The sequence below is a fragment of the Ictidomys tridecemlineatus genome, chromosome 1 (assembly GCF_052094955.1).
Source record: "Ictidomys tridecemlineatus isolate mIctTri1 chromosome 1, mIctTri1.hap1, whole genome shotgun sequence".
Classification (NCBI taxonomy): domain Eukaryota; kingdom Metazoa; phylum Chordata; class Mammalia; order Rodentia; family Sciuridae; genus Ictidomys; species Ictidomys tridecemlineatus.
In genome coordinates, this window is record NC_135477.1 from 157,778,027 (window position 1) to 157,795,136 (window position 17,110).

General features: G+C 43.2%; 1 protein-coding gene and 1 pseudogene across 2 annotated transcripts in view; both read left to right on the forward strand.

The window, feature by feature from the left end:
- LOC144366143 (acyl-coenzyme A synthetase ACSM3, mitochondrial pseudogene) overlaps positions 1-7,757 on the forward strand; it is a 108,081-nt pseudogene extending 100,324 nt beyond the window's left edge. The window contains exon 3 of the transcript XR_013425018.1: positions 4,726-7,757. The product of XR_013425018.1 is annotated as an acyl-coenzyme A synthetase ACSM3, mitochondrial pseudogene (transcript). The remainder of the gene's footprint in view (positions 1-4,725) is intronic.
- The window catches only part of Col23a1 (collagen type XXIII alpha 1 chain), a 361,425-nt gene that overhangs the window by 100,825 nt on the left and 243,490 nt on the right, over positions 1-17,110 (forward strand). The window lies entirely within an intron of this gene.

Below are 17,110 nucleotides of genomic sequence, written 5' to 3' on the forward strand. Positions count from 1 at the left end.
GTCCTTTGAGCCTTAGTTTTCTCATCTATATAACAGAGGAGTTAGGAACGCCTGCATGTAAGGGAAGATGAGATGAAATGGGACGTGAATCTCCAGGGTGGTGAGCATGGAACAGAGGGGTCAAGAATTTCTGCCTCTATTCACACTAAAGCAGCCCTGACTGGCATTGCGGACTGGCGCACACCGCGCATGCGCAGCCCATGGTTCCAGTCACGAGTCTGAAAAGCGAGCAAGGCGGAATCAGATGCAACCTCTAGGAATATGTATGATGGGGTATTGTCACGATTGTGTCCACGGAAAAAGGATTTTGCCAGTATAAATAATGTTACTCAAACAGATGCCTTTAAATTTATCCAAAGAGAATTTATCATGGGGGTTAGACCTCTCTGCCTCAGCCCCTGACTTCTGGGGATGGAGAGGCGCTGGAGATTAAATTTAGTCACCAGTGGCCAGTCATCTTATCAATCATGCCAATACAATGAAACCTCAGCAAAAACTGAAAATGATGAGGTTTGGGTGACCTGCTAAATCCTCAGGGAGGGTGGGAGGGTGATGAGTTTAACTCCATGGGGACAGGTTCCTCTACTGAAGATCTTGATGTGCCTCTTCATCTGGCTGTATCTTTTATAATAAAATATGATTGTCAGTATTGAAAAGGGAGATTACCCAGGTGTGCCTGACCTAATCTCATGAGTCCTATCAACATGAATCTAGAATGAGAAAGAGATGAAATCAGAGAGATTTACAGAGTGAGAGCCTTTACAGGGGGCCAAGTGGCCAGGAACTGTGGACAGCCTCCAGGAGCTAAGAAGAGTTCCTGGCCATTAACTAATAAGAACAGGAAGGCCTCTTTCTTTCAACCGCAAGGACTTAAATTCTGCCAACAGCTATGTGAGCTTGTAAAAGCCCCCCTGAGTCCCTAAAAGGAACACATCGTGCCACCACCATGATACAACCTTGTGAGACCCTGAACAGAAGATGCAGAGTTTTGACCTAAAGTTTTAAGCTTCTGGGACTGGGGTGAAACCCAGGGGTAGAGTTCTTGCCTAGTGTGTGCAAGGCCCTGGTTTCCATCCCCAGAATCACTAAATAAATAAATACATAAATAAGAAAGAAAGAGAGAGAGAGAGAGAGAGAGAGAGAGAGAGAGAGAGAGAGAGAGAGGAAGGAAGGAAGGAAGGAAGGAAGGAAGGAAGGAAGGAAGGAAGGAAGGAAGGAAGTTTTAAGCTGCCAAATTAGAGGTAATTTGTTATACATCAGTAGTAATCAAATACAAAGACAAGGTCAATACAGGGTGACTGTGTGTTATTGACAGCTCCCAACAGTTATCCCAGAACTAATGGTTCAAACAACAAACATGTATCATTTTGTGGTTTCTGAGAGTCAAACATGCAGACAGGGCTTAATTGGATGTCTCTGCCTCAAATTCCTTCACCTAGATGTCCTCATGGCTTATTCCTTCTCTTCATTTAGGTTTCTGCTCCAGTGGCATCTCCTCCAAGGAAACTGGCAGGTCATGCTAGCATTTGTCACTCTGTCTCCCTTGTAGCCACTTAAAATTTCTTTACTTGTTAGGGTTATGTTGTGTCCCCCACAAAATACATATGGAAAGCCTTAACTTCCTGCTGCATAGAAAGGTGTTCTTATTGGAAATAGAGTCTTTCTAGATATAATCAATTAAGATTAATTCTCACTGGATTAGGGTGGATCCTAACCCGGTGATTGGTGTTCACATAAGATGAGGGAATTTAGACACAGAGGCAGACCCAGGGAAAATGCCATGTGATGACTCAGGAAGAAATGAAATTGGTGAGTCTACAAGTCAAGGATTGCTGGCAACCACCAGAAGCTAAGAGAGAGGTAAGCAAGAATCCTCCTTTAGTGCTTTTAGAGGGAACGTAGCCCTGCCAATACCTTGATGTTAGTCGTTTGGCCTCTAGAATAGTGAAATACACTTCTGCTGTTTTAAGCCACCAGATTCATGGGGTTTTGTTATAGCAGCCTCAGGGAACTAAAACATGTTTATTACTACCTTCTCTCTCTCTCTCTTTCATTCTCTAATTCATGATTTATGGTTTATAATTTATACTCCCCCATTGAAATGCAAGTTTCTTGAGAACAACTGGCTTCTTTATTGGTTTGTTTGCACTGGAATCTCCTATACCTAAATCAGTGCTGGGAACCGGACTTACTAAAAATGTGATATGTGAATTGATAAATATTTATTTATTTATCAATTTGTGCATGTGGTACTAGGATGGAATCCAGCTAGACAAACACTCTACCACTGAACTATATCCCCAACCTTGATTAATATTTATTTAGTAAAATCATGTCCATAATATAATTACTCTGCAGTAAGCCACATTCCTCTGCAGTTAGAAGGATTAAGAAAGAAGTAGGACAGGTTGACTATTTCAATATGAATTTTTATTTTTACTTTATTTTATTTTCTGCAATGCTGATGATCAAACTCAGGGTTTGATGCTGCTTGTCAAGCAATCTACCACTGAGCTACAACCCCATCCCTAAATTTTTTATTTTTACATCTCAGAAGATGCCAAGATTTCAGGAAGGAGGGAAGCGTTGAACTTCAATAAAATAATTATTTAGTTATGAATATAATAAAGGAATGGAACATTTAGATTTATATTATGTAGCCTACTACTATATTACCATAACATATTTGTGAGCTCCATTTTACTGGATGCCTGTTTGGGGAACAAGTTCTAGTTTCACTGAAAACAAGGAAAGAAGAACTAGGCAGGGGAACCCTTAAAGTTAATTATGAAAGAAACTGAGTCAAGATTCTGGCTCTCTGGGGCTCCTTTGAGACCCTGATTAAAGCTCAGGGCACAGACAGAAGTGCCTATTCATGCAAAATCTCATGTGTTTTGAGAATTTCCTGCAGCCCGGTTAAGAGCTCTTGTTCTAAAGAATTTTTTCAAAGTAAGTTCATTTTCCTGACTGAGAATGACCTCAAGCCTCTTACTGAACTCTGCTTTCCTTTTGCAAGGGGTAAGATGGGGGCTGTGTGTAGACACTAGTGCTGAGCACTGTTTCATGAGGTTGCGGGGAATAAAAATAGTTAGATCTTATTAAGAGAAATGAACTCATTTGAATGCAAAACTAATAATCTGCTATGATTGTTCAGCATCTTTATCCCAAGGTTCTCAAAGTGCTTGGTTTTTTGTTTGCTTGTTTGGGGTACTCAGCTTTGAGCCCAGGGGGTGCATAACCACTGAGCCACATTCCTGCCCCCTCTTTTTCAATTTTTAATTTTGAGACAGGGTCTCACTAAGTTGCTGAGGCTGGCTTTAAACTCATGATTCTCCTGCCTTAACCTCCTGAGTTACTGGGAATACAGGTATGCACCACTACAGTCGGCAAGTTGCTTGTTTTTAAGCAACGATAAACAAACCCCAGAGCGATGCTGGAGATCTGTGTAAGAGCCCTAAGAGTCCTGCTCAGTGAGTTTTCATGGAATACCAGGTATCCTTAATTAGCCCATAGACTGATCAGAGATGACTGACATAAGAAGAGTAATGGTACTGGCTTTGGGATCTGACTGGACTTCCCACCTCTCTCATTGACAACCTGGGTGACCTTGGGCACATTGCATAACCAGCCTAAGCCTCAGTTTTTCTGACTATAAAATGGAAATAATAATCCCTTTAAAGGATATCTTGATCTGTTTTCTGCTTCTACAACAGAATACCACAGACTGAGGAAATGATAAGCAATAGAAGTTGTATTTGGCTTGTGATTCTAGAGACAAGGAAGTCCAAGAGCATGGTGCCAGTATGTGGAGAGGCCATTTCATGATGTATCACAACATACTGGAAGGGCCAGCACACATGGCAAAGAGGAAAATCAGGCTGACCACATCCTTTTAATAAGGAACCCACTTCTGCAATAACAAATCCTGTGATAACAGAATTAATCCATTTATGGGGCACAGCCCTCCTCACCTACTCACCACTTAAAGATCCCACCTCTCAACACCATTGTATTCAGGATTAAGTTTCCAACACATGAATTTTGGGCTGGGGACATGTTCAAGCCATAGCTGGCAGTGTTGTGGGAATTAGGAATAACACATAACGAGCACTTGGCACAGAAGCACTCCATGAATGGTAGCTATTATTGCTGCTGCCATTGTTAATATTATTAAAATTGACAATGCCTTACATTTTGTAATGTATAACCCATATCTGGCTATGCATCAGATGTATCTGAGAAGCAGTGAAGACAAATTCCCAGGCTCCACCCAAGATCTACTGAATCACACTTTCTTGGAATAGGGTCCAAGTGGGCCTGGCGTCTGCAGTTTGAAGCTTCAGACCCACCTTGCTCCCTTGTCCACCCTGATCTGGGTCCCTGGAGACTTACCATGGTTGGGTCTCATTTGACCTTCCTGAAGATCACGGTGGATGAGCCACGTCCCTCATGCAAAATGATGTCCCTCAAGCTCCTTTCACATAGCTGCTGCATGCAGCTTTCTCTCTCTCTCTCTCTCTCCAGGGACAGAGAACTCTTTCCTCCACCAGCCCCCCTTTGTCTTTCAGATTATCTTTAAATGCTCCTAGGACTTTATTTTAATCAGGTATGGTAAGATGACAGATGTGGGGCACTCTTGCCCCTCCCAGGCACACTGTGCCAGGATTCTGAATCTTTCTCTCACTCTCCTTTTTAATAAAATTCCTGCTCACTTGCTTACCTCAGCAGCATTCATTCTTTGACTTGGAGGAACATGAACCTGATCCCAACTCCTGCTGGGACAGTTCTTATGCCAGGAACCACTCAGCTGACCCAGAAAGACCTCCTCTACACACTACAGTCTTCAAAAGCAAAGTGCATTATTACCAATGACACAGTGGCCCAGCAATGGATGGTATCTAAATGTGAAAATGTCCACTCCAAGCTAATTGTGTCTCTAAACTCCAGAGAGGGTTGGGAACACCTCAAGGAGATGATGAAACACGCCAGTGACAGCCACACCAGTGTGAAGACAAAACACCCTGAGATGATGGGCATTTACTTTACCAGTGCAAGAACTGGACCTCCTAAATTGATCATACACACCCACTGCAGTTTTGGTTTAGGATTATCTATAAATGGAAGATTCTGCCTGGATTTGACACCCTTGGATATGATGTGGTATACCTTAGACACAAGCTGGGTAAAATCTGCGTGGAATAGTTTCTCTTCTCCAAGGATCCAAGGAACATGCATATCGGCACACCATTGGCCCATTTTGGGTCAATTTCCATCTTACAAACACTCTCCAAGTTTCCCATGACTATTTTCTATTCAGCACCAACTGCATACCAAATGCTTATACAGAATGATACATGCAGCTATAAATTCAAAGCTTGAAGCAGTGCATGAGTGCTAGGGCACTGGTCATTCCAGAAATGATGGAACAATGGAGAAATAGGACCAGCCTGGATATCTATGAAGGATACAGACAGAAACAGTGCTAATCTGTGGAAATTTAAGAGAATGAAAAAATAAGCCTGGGAAAACCTTCTCCTGCTTTTGATGTTAAGATTTTAGATGAAAACAGCAATATTCTGCCTCCGGAACAAGGAGATATTGGAATCCAAGTTCTTCTACCTAACTGACCATTTTGCCTTTACTCATTATGTAGATAATTCCTCAAAAATAGCTTAAACTCTACAAGGCAACTTCTATGTCACAGGTGACAAAGGGTGTAGGGAGAAAGATGGCTATTTCTGGTTTGTTGCAAGATCAGATGACATCATATTATCCTCTGTTTACTGGATTGGGCCATTTGAGGTAGAAAGTGCCTCGATGGAGCACCCTTCCTTTCAGAGTCAGCTGTTGTCAGCAGCCCTGATGTAAGGGCTGTTATTGTTTTGAACCCTGATTACAAGTCACATGATCAAGAACAACTGAAAAATGAGATTATGGAGCATGTTTAAAAAAAAAGAAACAAATTATAGAACCTTACAAATATCCCAGAAAGGTAGAATTTATTCAAGAGATGCCAAAGACAGATAGTAGGAAGAAGATAGGAACTAAGGAAGAAATTTAAATTCATTTCAATTCATTCCATTCTCAAAGTCCATATAAAACAAACATGGTATCTATAAATCTGTAGAAACCACAAGTTTAGGAAGAGGTGATTTTTTTTTAATGTGGCAGCATCCTTATAAAATGTTGATTTTTAAATATTTTGTAATTATGACATCAGAGGCTGAATTTTGAAATAAAATATTCAATAGGGGGGGAACAAAGGATGACAGATGTGGAGAAAACCACCTCGAAAGAAAAGCCGGGCCACATGTGGAAGCACCAGGGGGTGTCAAGAGAGGAAGACATGGCAGAGAGCAAGGGCCAGAGCTTTCCTGGTGGTTTTCCGGGGAAGGAAGGGGCAGGGCAGGGAAGGCAAGCTGAGCAAGTTTAGGATTGCACAGTTAAGTAATTCTTGCAGGATTTGGGCTACAGATTGGTCCCTAGTTGTTTGGTGCCTATCTTTGTAGTGATTTAGGGCAGGAGAACTATTGATTTGAAGTGTTAGAGTTAGATAAACTTATTGGTTGGGACATGGGATTTGGATTGGTTGGGTTGCATACAAAAGGCATGTTTGAAGGCAAGCCATTTGCTGCCTTTAGAAATCAGCCAGACCTAGGACCACAATCTCTCCCTGTCCACCAAGGCCCAAGATGTTGAATAGGTGACGGCTCGACTTTGGGGCTTCTGAAGGCTCCCAGCAATCACTGCAGATTTCAGACAGACTTTTCCCAGAATGACTTTCAGAGTGGGGCCCCGGAGGCTGGCTCTGTGGGACAGGAGGCATCCAAATCCAAATGTAGAAAGCCACTGTTTTCTGTGAGAGTCCAGATGCTTCTGGGCAAGCAGCTCTCCAGGAACCCTGGATTTATTTCTGAGTTTCCAGTCAAGCAAGATGCTTGGGTACCAAAAGCCAGGCATTTCCCCCAGTGGCCTTATCTTTGATTCACATTTTGGTTTCCCTCCACCTTTCTGTCTCACAGTCTGTCTGTTTTCTGTCTCTCCCTTTGGCCTGTTAAGGAGCTCAGATTTGTACCTTCTGCATCTTTGTATCCTGATCTGCTGCTCAGTATTTTCTTCTTGCTGTGGCTTCTGGATTCTGCTGTGGACTTCAGCTTTGGGTGGGGAATTGGACATCTTTACAACCTTGGCACACTACCTGAGTTCTGGACCATTCTAGGAAGTCCTTAGAGCAAGGAAGACGGTTCTAATTTGTGGGCTGGGCTTGCAGAAGTCTGTAATCATAGGAGCCCAGGCTGCTCAGTTGATGGGTACTGTGTTTGCTTGAAGATACTGGCTCCTGGCTAATAGGACACAGGGCCAGGGAATGTGAAGCCAGATGAAATGAAGACCTCATGGTAACCTCACCAGAGGAGGAAGGTGCAAACCCTAGATGGTCATCTCAAAGCAAGCTGCAGGCCTAAAGAGGACCCTTGAGGAAGGACTGAACCAGATGTTGATCAACCAGGACTTTCCATTAACTTATGAGTTTGATCTACAGCTGCTCTGTGTTTGTCTGGCAGATGTCTGCATGCCCTGGATGTGGAGAGAATGAAGTACTTGGAATTTAAATGGACTGATTTAGTTGGCTGTAGTGATCACTTGCACTGTTAGATAAATGGGGTGGAAACGTTTAAAAATGAATGGACCATATTATGATGATTAGAATAAAAGACGAGTGAGAAGAGATGCCTAAGAAAAATAAAAATAAAACCATGTTAGCGTGATGAAATTTCCCTTTAGGCCTCTGCACAGTGGGCTGCTTAGATGAATCACTGGAGATGTTTCTGCAGCCCATCCCTGCATAGCCATTAGGACTCTCAGGGAGGAGAGTCTGATTCTCCTTCCCAAGACTGATTCTGGTTATCACCAGCTGCAAGCAGCTTGCCTGGGAGATGGTCAGCTTGATGGTTCTGCTGACAGGGCAGGGGCTTTCTGAAGAAAGGAGCAGATGGCAGAACTACCCTAGGCTCTGTCAGTAATACTGACAGATATAAGGCCAGGTCTCAGCTGCCTGCCTTGCACTGGGCTCACCCAATGGTGCGTGGCTGGGGACGTTCCCTAGGGCCACGGGTGAGATGCCCGTCTCCTCCTTTTCATCTCACACTTATTCCTAGAACTGATACACTTTCAGAATTTGGGTTGAACACATATGTATTATAGTCCTTTGTACAATGTGGTAGGGCTTATAAAAACAACACAGTTGGCTGTTCATATCTGCAGGGTCCTAATATGCAGGTTCAACCAACCACAGATTGAAAATATTTAGAGAAAAAATTGCATCCATATGAAACATGTACAGACTTTTTTCTTGGCATTTTTCACAAAAACAATACAGTGTAACATCCATTCACATAGCACTTACATTGTATTAGGTATTATAACTAATTCAGAGATTATCTAACATATACAGGAGGGTATGTGTAGGTTATATGCAAATACTAGGCCATTTTACATAAAGGATTTGAGCATTCTTAGATTTTGGTCTCTGAGAGGGGTCCTGGAATCAATCCCACAGATGGCAAGGGACAACTGTATCTCAGAGTGAAGATAAGAATGCTGTTCAGGCAAACTAGGCTGGAACCAAGGAAGGTTGGGTAGGAGATGATCAGAGGGAGCTTATTCATTGGGTAGTGTCCCACAGGTAATAAGGTCCTTTCTAATTACGTTTAAAGTTGGGAACTTATCCACCCCTAGGCATATGCCAAAAGAATTGAAAGTAAAAACTCAAATAGATTTTTGTACATATTCATAACAGCATTATTCACAAGAGCCAAAAGTTGGAAGTCACACAAGTGTCCATCAACAGATGAATGCATAAACGAATTATGGTCTATGCATGCAAGCAAAATATTATTCAGAAGGTCACACAATGGCATGGCTCTATGGGCCCAGCTACTCAGGAAGCTGAGGTAGGAGAATCACTTAAGCCTAGAGGTTTGAAGCCAGCCTGAGCAACATAGTGAGATCCCATCTCAAAGAGGGGAAAAAATAAGGAAAGAAATTCTGACATATGCTATTACACGGATGAACCTTGAGGACATTTTACTAAGTAAACAAACCAGTCAAAAATGACAAATACTATATGGTTCTATTTATATGAAGTGCCTAGAATAGTCAAATTGATTGGTACAGAAGGAATGATGGTTTCCAGGGTCTGTGGGAGTTAGTGTTTAATGGGGACGGTACCAGCTTCGGAAGTTCAAACAGTTCTGGAAGTGGGTACTGTGTGGTGTGAATGTACTTAATACCATTGAATAAGCTGATTAAAAATCATTAAGATAGGGTTAGGGGAGTCGCTCAGTGTTTGAACACTTTGCCTAGCATGCATGAGGCTCTGGGGTCTATCTGTAGCACTACAAAAACTAAAAATGACTAAGATGATCAATGTCATGTATAATTTACCATAATAATTTTTTAATTTTAAGAAGTTGAGAATTTATAAATTAAACATAGGGCACACAATGGAGAGGAACCACAGACTTCAGGACCTCAGATAGAACTCTTGTCCCTGAGCCACCTCACAAGCACAGGGTCTTGTGTCTGCCTAGCCCCCAGGATGCTGGGAAGATCTGGGAGGATGAACAGGCTCTGTGCCTGGCTGCCTGCAGGCACATCCCAAGCCCACACTCCTGTGGTCCAGGCTCCAGAGTTAAGGGGCAGGGAAGCCTAGGTTTGAGCAAGGTGTGGGCTGATTTAGGATTGTGTGCAAATACTGTGTTTTGTGGGTAGTCTCAAGAGGCAGCTCCCTCTTGAGATACAGTGAAAATTAAATAATGCTCCTGCAGGTGGTGCCTGGCCCTGGGGAAGACCCTTCAGGAAGTGTGGGCTGAAGTTATGGTTGATATTCTTTCATTCACCGTCATCCCGGTTCCTCTTCACACCTGGAGCTCAGTTCATTACCTTCCACCTCCTCCACGAACCCACAACCACACCTCAAAGCCCTTGATCTCTCTCTGGCACTGGGAATCTTTCCAGCTCTGGCAACTTCTCCCAAATGAGGGCGTGCCCCCCAGGGAAAGTTCATACATGATGCACAGCTGGGACATAAAATGAAGTTGACCCCCTTCCAGTTCTTCTGCAATGATGTGGAAGAGAAGATCTCGTGCTGATGCTAGTGTGTCGGTAATTGTCTCTAGCGCCTGCTCATCCCCTCCCCCCACCCTTTTTTAACACACACAGAGAGCCAGCCTCAGACTCCAAGCCTCCGACACGCTGCAGTATCTGGTTATAATTTAATAACTTCCCTTCCTAGTATTTATTTTTAGAGTTTCTTTCTATTTTGGGTAAGTGAAACTGGTTTTCTATTTACCAGAGTGTATAACGTTTACTTTTAAAAATAACTTTAAGTAAAAAAACATGGGTCAATTTAAAGAATAATATTAAGTCAATAATAAGAGGAGAGGTGTGTGGCTCTGGCAGGAACCACAAAGGAGGGGCACAGTGGGGTACAGATATTTGATAGACTTGGAGAATTTCTGTGCATCTTTCACTCCCTTGGCAAATTTGAGCTCCTCTCTGATGCCCTACTCCTCTAACTGGACAACCAAATAGCACCAAAGTGCACATCAGGTGTCACCCTTTGTGGAAATTGCCTCTTTGTATTTCTAAAGAACATTCCCTAAGGCAAGCAACGGGGTCCCCAACCCTCAGCCAAGAGTAAGCCCAGAGCAGACATCTGGGAGTGTTTGAAACATGAAGGTAGCTGGCTCAGAGGGGCAGAAGGGTCGCCTCAAGGGCAGGGAATGGCAAGGCCCACGCACTTCTAAAAGACCAGGCCAACTTGTCTAGGCATCAGAGGTCTCTCTCTCCTCAGACCTCCTTGGTCCAAGCAGCAAAAGTTTCTATTTGTGCCTCTGAAAATGTGGATTCAGAAAAGGATTAATGGGCAAGCTCCCTCTGAAGGTGAGGTGGTACAAAATACGGAACTCCAACACAGGATGAATTTAGGCCACATGTCTCAACACAACTGTTCTATGGGTTCACGCAACCTAAACTTGTGACAACAGTAGTAACAGGAGTGCCTGCTGCCTTTGCATTTTATATCACACACACACACACACACACACACACGTGCATATATATATATATATATATATATATATATATATATTCTCACATTTACCATCATCTGACATCTCTCCCTTACAACACTTCACAATATATTTATATATATACGTATATACATATAAATACATGTATGTATTTATGCATACATGTAATTTTACTTATTCTTCAAAATAAATCCTGTCTGTTGTAAATTTGATCCCATGTGTTAAGGGCTTGGTCCCCAGCCTGTGGTGTTCTTGGGAGGTGGTAGAACCTTTAGCAAGTGGGGCCTACTAGAAAGAAGTTGGGTCACTGGGGGTGTGCCTTTGAAAGGGACTGGAGTCCTGGCCCCTTTTTCTCTTTTTGCATTGTAGCCACCAAAAGGTGATCAGCTTTGCTCCACCATGCGCTTCCCGCCATGATGTTCTGCCTTGCGACAGGCCCCAAAACAGTGGAGCTGACTGACATGACTGTGGACTGAAACCGGGAGTCCAAATAAACCCTTCCTCCTTGTAAATTTTTTATCTCAGGTATTTTGTCACAGTGATTGAAATCTGACTAACATACCATGTATATATTATTTTATTTATTTATCAAAAGAAATCTCCAAAGCTAGGGACTGTTATCCCCATTTACATGTGGTGAAACTGAGGCTCTACTTTGTCCAGCAGTCACACAGATAGATTAGGGACACAATCTGACATCTTCTGATTCTTCTAACAAGTTGACCCTCACACGTGGCTGTCCCTCTGTCTGGCCCAGCCTGGTTGGGTAAGAACTGCTCTGACAGCCCCTCTCAGTTGAACAGAAAATGTTATGGATCCCATAAAGACATACGCTCAACTCCACATGGACTCTGACCATGGCTTGGATGCTTTTCAGTGTGGCCAAAGGGCAAAGGTGTAGGGCCTCCTATAGCAGTAACCCAGGAAACAACCTTACACTTGGCCCAAGGACTGATGAGACCCAGAATATGGGGCTTCTGATGCCCAGGGCTGGGGTTTAGGATTCTGAGTCATCCTGCACCCTCTGTCTACCAGAAGGTACTAAGATAGGGGTGCCCAAGCCTCAATTTTCTGCAGCTATGTTTGAAAGCACTAGCTTAGAAAACTTAAGAATGATCAATGAAGAAAGGTTAGCTCTCTCTTTTATGACAGCTCAAGGAAAAAATAAAACCAAGTTAAGCTTTGAAAAACAAGCTACTATGTCAAGTGCTAGTCCTACTATGATCAGTGGCTGACAAGTCCCCTCCTAAGCACTGCAGACATATCAGCTCATCTAATTCTTATAGCCTGCTGTATTTGGAAAGGTTTGAGTGTGTTCTTCAAGGATACCTGTGTTGGCAACTCAGTCCTGAATGTGGCAGGGCTGAAAGGTAGTACGGTACCTTTAAAAGGTGGGCCTATGGGGGAGATGGTTAGGTCATTGGGAGCACTGTCCTTGGAAGGGATTAAAATTCTCCTGGGACTTTAAGTTAGATCTCCCAAGAGTGAGCAGTTATAAAAGAGCCCCTCCCCACTCTATAGCTCCCTGTCTCTCTACATTATTACCTCTGCTCTTGCCATTGTTACACGCCATTCACCTTTATGATACCATTACCATAAGGTCCTCACCAGACTTGAACTGATGATGGCTCCATGCTCTTGGACCTCCAGAACTTGTGGGCTAAGTAAAGATCTTTTCTTTATAAAGTATCCAGCCTCAGGTATTTCATTGTAGCAGCAGGAAACCAACTAATATACAACCCTATGAGTCCTATTAATGTTCTCATTTTAAAGATTCAGAAACAAATGATATGGCTTAGAAATGAGGTGTCCCCCAAAAACTCTATGTGGGATAAGTCAAAAATTTTCAGAGGTATAAACTAATCGGTGGTTAAATTCACTAGTATGTATTAGCTGGGCAGTAGCTATAGGCAGGGAGGGTATGTTGGAGGAAGTAGGTCACTGGGGGTGTGAATTATGCTTTATAATTTGTCCTTGGTAAATGGAGCACTTTCTGCTTTCTGGTTACCATGTCCTGAGCGACTTTCCTCTGCCATACCCTTCCGCCATGATGTTCTGCCTCACCTGGGGCCCAGAGTTATGGAGTCAACTGACAGTGGACGAAACCTCTAAAACCATGAGCCAAAATAAATATTCCTTCCCTTAAGTTTTCTTGTCAGTTCTTTTGATCACTGCAACACAAAAACTGTCTAAAACAGAGGCCAAGCAGAGGGAGGAGGCTGGGGTGACGTTTAGAAGGCTCTTGGGACTGTTGATGATGGTGGGTGACTCTGGATTAAGATGCTCTGAGATCCATAGCTTAGGAAGGGACCAGGGTCTCTCAAATTGGGATTCATGGGGGTCATTCACCAAAATGTCATTCAGGAGACAGAGAAGACACTGAAGGAATGGGGTCATATAAACAAAATGATTCGGAAGTGGGACACCTCCTGGAAGGGCAAAGGCTTTGCTGTGCATTGTTCTCGCAAGTGAGCTCTGTAGAGGCTCAGACCCGAGTTCTGGAGTTGAACAGGAAGCTGCACAGGAAGACAGCTGGTCATCACCATGCTCTCCCTGTCAGTCACTGCTTAAAATTTACTATCCCAAATCTCCCTGCTTCCGACAGTCCGATCCCTCCTTCTAACAGACTAGATAACCACCTTCTAACATACTAGATAATCTACTGTTTCCAGTATTCAGAGCTATCATATTGCCCCATCCCAATCCCCACAGGGGCAGGGATCTACAAAGGGCTCAGAACATTCTAGAATAATCTAGAGGGGACCAGAAACCGTACCAATGTCATAGAGACCCTTTTTCTTTTGCACATCCTGGCAGTGGTCCCACCTTACTGTGGGTGCCAAGGGTCTGCCTCCTCAGGAGGGCCCCAGGACGCTGCACAGCGGGCTTATGTGAGGGCCTGTGTCAGAGGGGTTATCTGCCGCTGTGTAAAGAATGCTTTTAAACCCGTGCCTGAGCTCCTGACCTCCTGAGAGAGAAAACAGATGCACCATTTATCCCCTTCCTGCCCCTGGAGGAGCCCAGCATCTTGGGTTTTAGGGAGCCGGGTCAAGCTAAGGAATGTCTGGCCTTTGCACCCTAAGGGTTAATGACAGCCTGCTGTTCCCAGAACACCAGAGCCTGAAAACTGAAAGCCTCAGAGCTTACCACAGGATCCCTCTTGGAAGTCATCTCCCTGATTAACAACTGGAAAGCCAACCCTCATTTTTTGATAGGTTCATTGTACACACTGTACAGGGTTCGGAGGTGGAAGTGCCGCTCTATTTTTTCCACTGGGAGGTCAAGAGTGCTTAATAAGACCCATGTCCCCCACTTGGATGTGCCTTTTAAGTCTAAGGAACTCTTTTTTAGGGTTCTGCTCAAAGCCACCTCTTCACTCGTGTTAACAATCACACAGCCCATGTTGTCATTTACAAAGCATTTTCACATAAGCCGTGATGGATTTGGGAAAGAGACTGAGCTTAGAGCTGAAATTTTCCATTCAAGGCACTGTTTCGTGACCGTGGGCAACTCACTTAAATTCTCTGAACTCTGCTTCCTTGTTTTAAAAAATCCTACTGCAAGGAATTATTGTAAGACTGATATGACACTGAGGATTTTAGGGTCAAAATCAGCTTCTGGACCAGTGTGTTAAAGCATGTGGATTATCATCAATTTAAAAATTTAGGAGCTGACCCTTAAAAATCCAGTTTCCATGTTCTTGAGGTTAAAGTGAGGTGTTCTAGCATATCTCAGAACCAGCATCCCTACTTTCCAGCAGTCAGGGCAGAGTGACAGCCATAGCCTTCATAGGTAACCCCTAAGGGACTGCCGTATAAATAGCAATGTGATTGTAATTGTGTATTACGCTAGGGGAAAGATATTTATTGTGTCTAAACGCAATAAAAGCAACCCAAGTGATCATTACCAGATGAATGCATAAACAAAAGGTGGACAATGGTATATTAGTGAGCCCTAACAAAGAAGGAAATATGGACACATGCTATGACCTGCATGAACCTTGAGGTCATTATGCTAAGGATATAAGCCACTCACAAAAGATTCTGTGTGACTCCACTTCTATAGGAGGTACCGAAACTGGGCAAATTCATAGAGTCAGAAAGTAGAACAATGGTGGTTGCCAGGGGCTGGTGGATGAGGGGTGCAAAGTTGGTGTTTAACTGGGACACAGTTTCATTTGGGAATGATGAGAAAGTTCCAGAGATGGCTGTTGGTGATGGTTGCACAACAGTGTGCTTGTGTATAATGCCACATAATGGTGTACTTAAAAATGGTAACAGTGGTACATTTCATGTATGTGTTACCAAAATTCAAGGTGGGGGGGGGTAGGTGCCCATGATTTACTAATCAGTCCCTAAAGACTTGGGGGAGGTGTGGGTGTCATATTTCTCTCCCTATCTGGCATCCTTGCCCACACCAGCTGTCAGGAAGCCCACAGAGAGGTCTCAGCCATCCCAGGCTGGTGTCTAAGGAGGAGCAAGCCTCCTGATATTTATGCTATGTGGACCAGGCAGGCCAGAGGGCCCATACCTGCACGGTGTCTGCAGCTGCAAAGCACGGCCAGATGTTTGAGCTCTTGCTTGTTTATAAACCAGACGTCTGCTCCCATCCAGACCCCCTGTGTTTACACTGTGGCAGGGGCTGGGGTGGCCAGCCCAGCCAGTGCACATTTGGAAGGCATGTCTGGGGGAGTCACTCCATGATGCTCACCAGCTCACCTCTTAATGTGTGACTGTCAGTTAACTTCTCCTTCCTCAGTTTCCTCAACCTCATAGCAGAGATACTAACAACTTCTACCTGTAGTGTCATGAACCAGTGAATGTCTCTACAGTACTCAGAATCAATCAGGGCATGCAGTAAGTGCTCGATCCAGTGGATCATCATAATTATTCCTGCTTCTCTTCCTGCCCTTTTCCCCCCTATTGCTCCTAGTTTTCCTTTCCAGACCCAACCTCATAGCATCAGCTCAGGGATGGGGGCGGGGGCAGGGGGCAGGAGAAACCCAACCCAAGTCATCTTGGGTTTTGTGAGAAAATAAACTCATTTCCACACATCTGATGAAAAGCAGGATTTGTGCAAACATTTAAAATGCAGAAATGTTTGTGAATTCCCTTGTGATAATAGAAAGAAATCTTTATATAACGTGCATGTTACCTAGTCTGTTGTAAAAAGCCCTTGTTGTAACTTAAAGGTGTGCAGCTCTCAAAATAACTGGAATCTCCCTGGGCCAAAACAAGAAAGTCCATCGGTGCTGCAAAAGTTCAATTATACTTGAAAAAAATATTTCCCTTTATTTCGCTGTGCAGTGAGGCATGAAATTGTACCTAACCATCCACTTAGCTGGCACTTTGAATACTCAGCCCTCTGCAGCACTTGGGCAAGGTACGTGGTGCCAGGCTTCAGCTGGTTCTGCTTTGCTAATTATTCCAAATAAATAGCAAATGTCGCCTTCCTGTTTCTCTCCTCCGTTTCTCTGCTGTCGTCTGCTCTTCATAAATGTTCGCTAATTTTCACACCAATTTCCATTTTGGCTCTAGTTCTGAAGAAAGAAGCACAGGGACATTTGTTAGTGAAAAATCTGGGAAATTTGATTTGGGAGACGTTCTTTTTATATAGGCATCTAATTGTTGAAAGGACCTGGTTTGTAATTTGTAGTTAAATTTGTTAAATCCCAGAATGTTTTGATTTTTTTTTTTTGCTCTTTTAGTAATGCAGAGTCCAAATTAAGTTAAAAATATTTCCAACTCCGTATTTGGCTTGGTTCTGCATTTTCATCAGCTATTATGGATGGAGAATATTAAATAGCACAACAATAGTAATTTCAGGATTTCAGAACTCAATGGGGGTGATTTATAGAAACCTGAAGCTCTTACCATAATATTTTGTTAAAAATGTTTCCTCTTATTGTGCCTGATTTAACACAGATTCTTGTCTTTTGTTCTTTATTTCTTTAAATGACTGAAATAAGTTAAATGCATACAGGTTTATCTTAGCCTCCAATGCAAAGATAAAAGGAA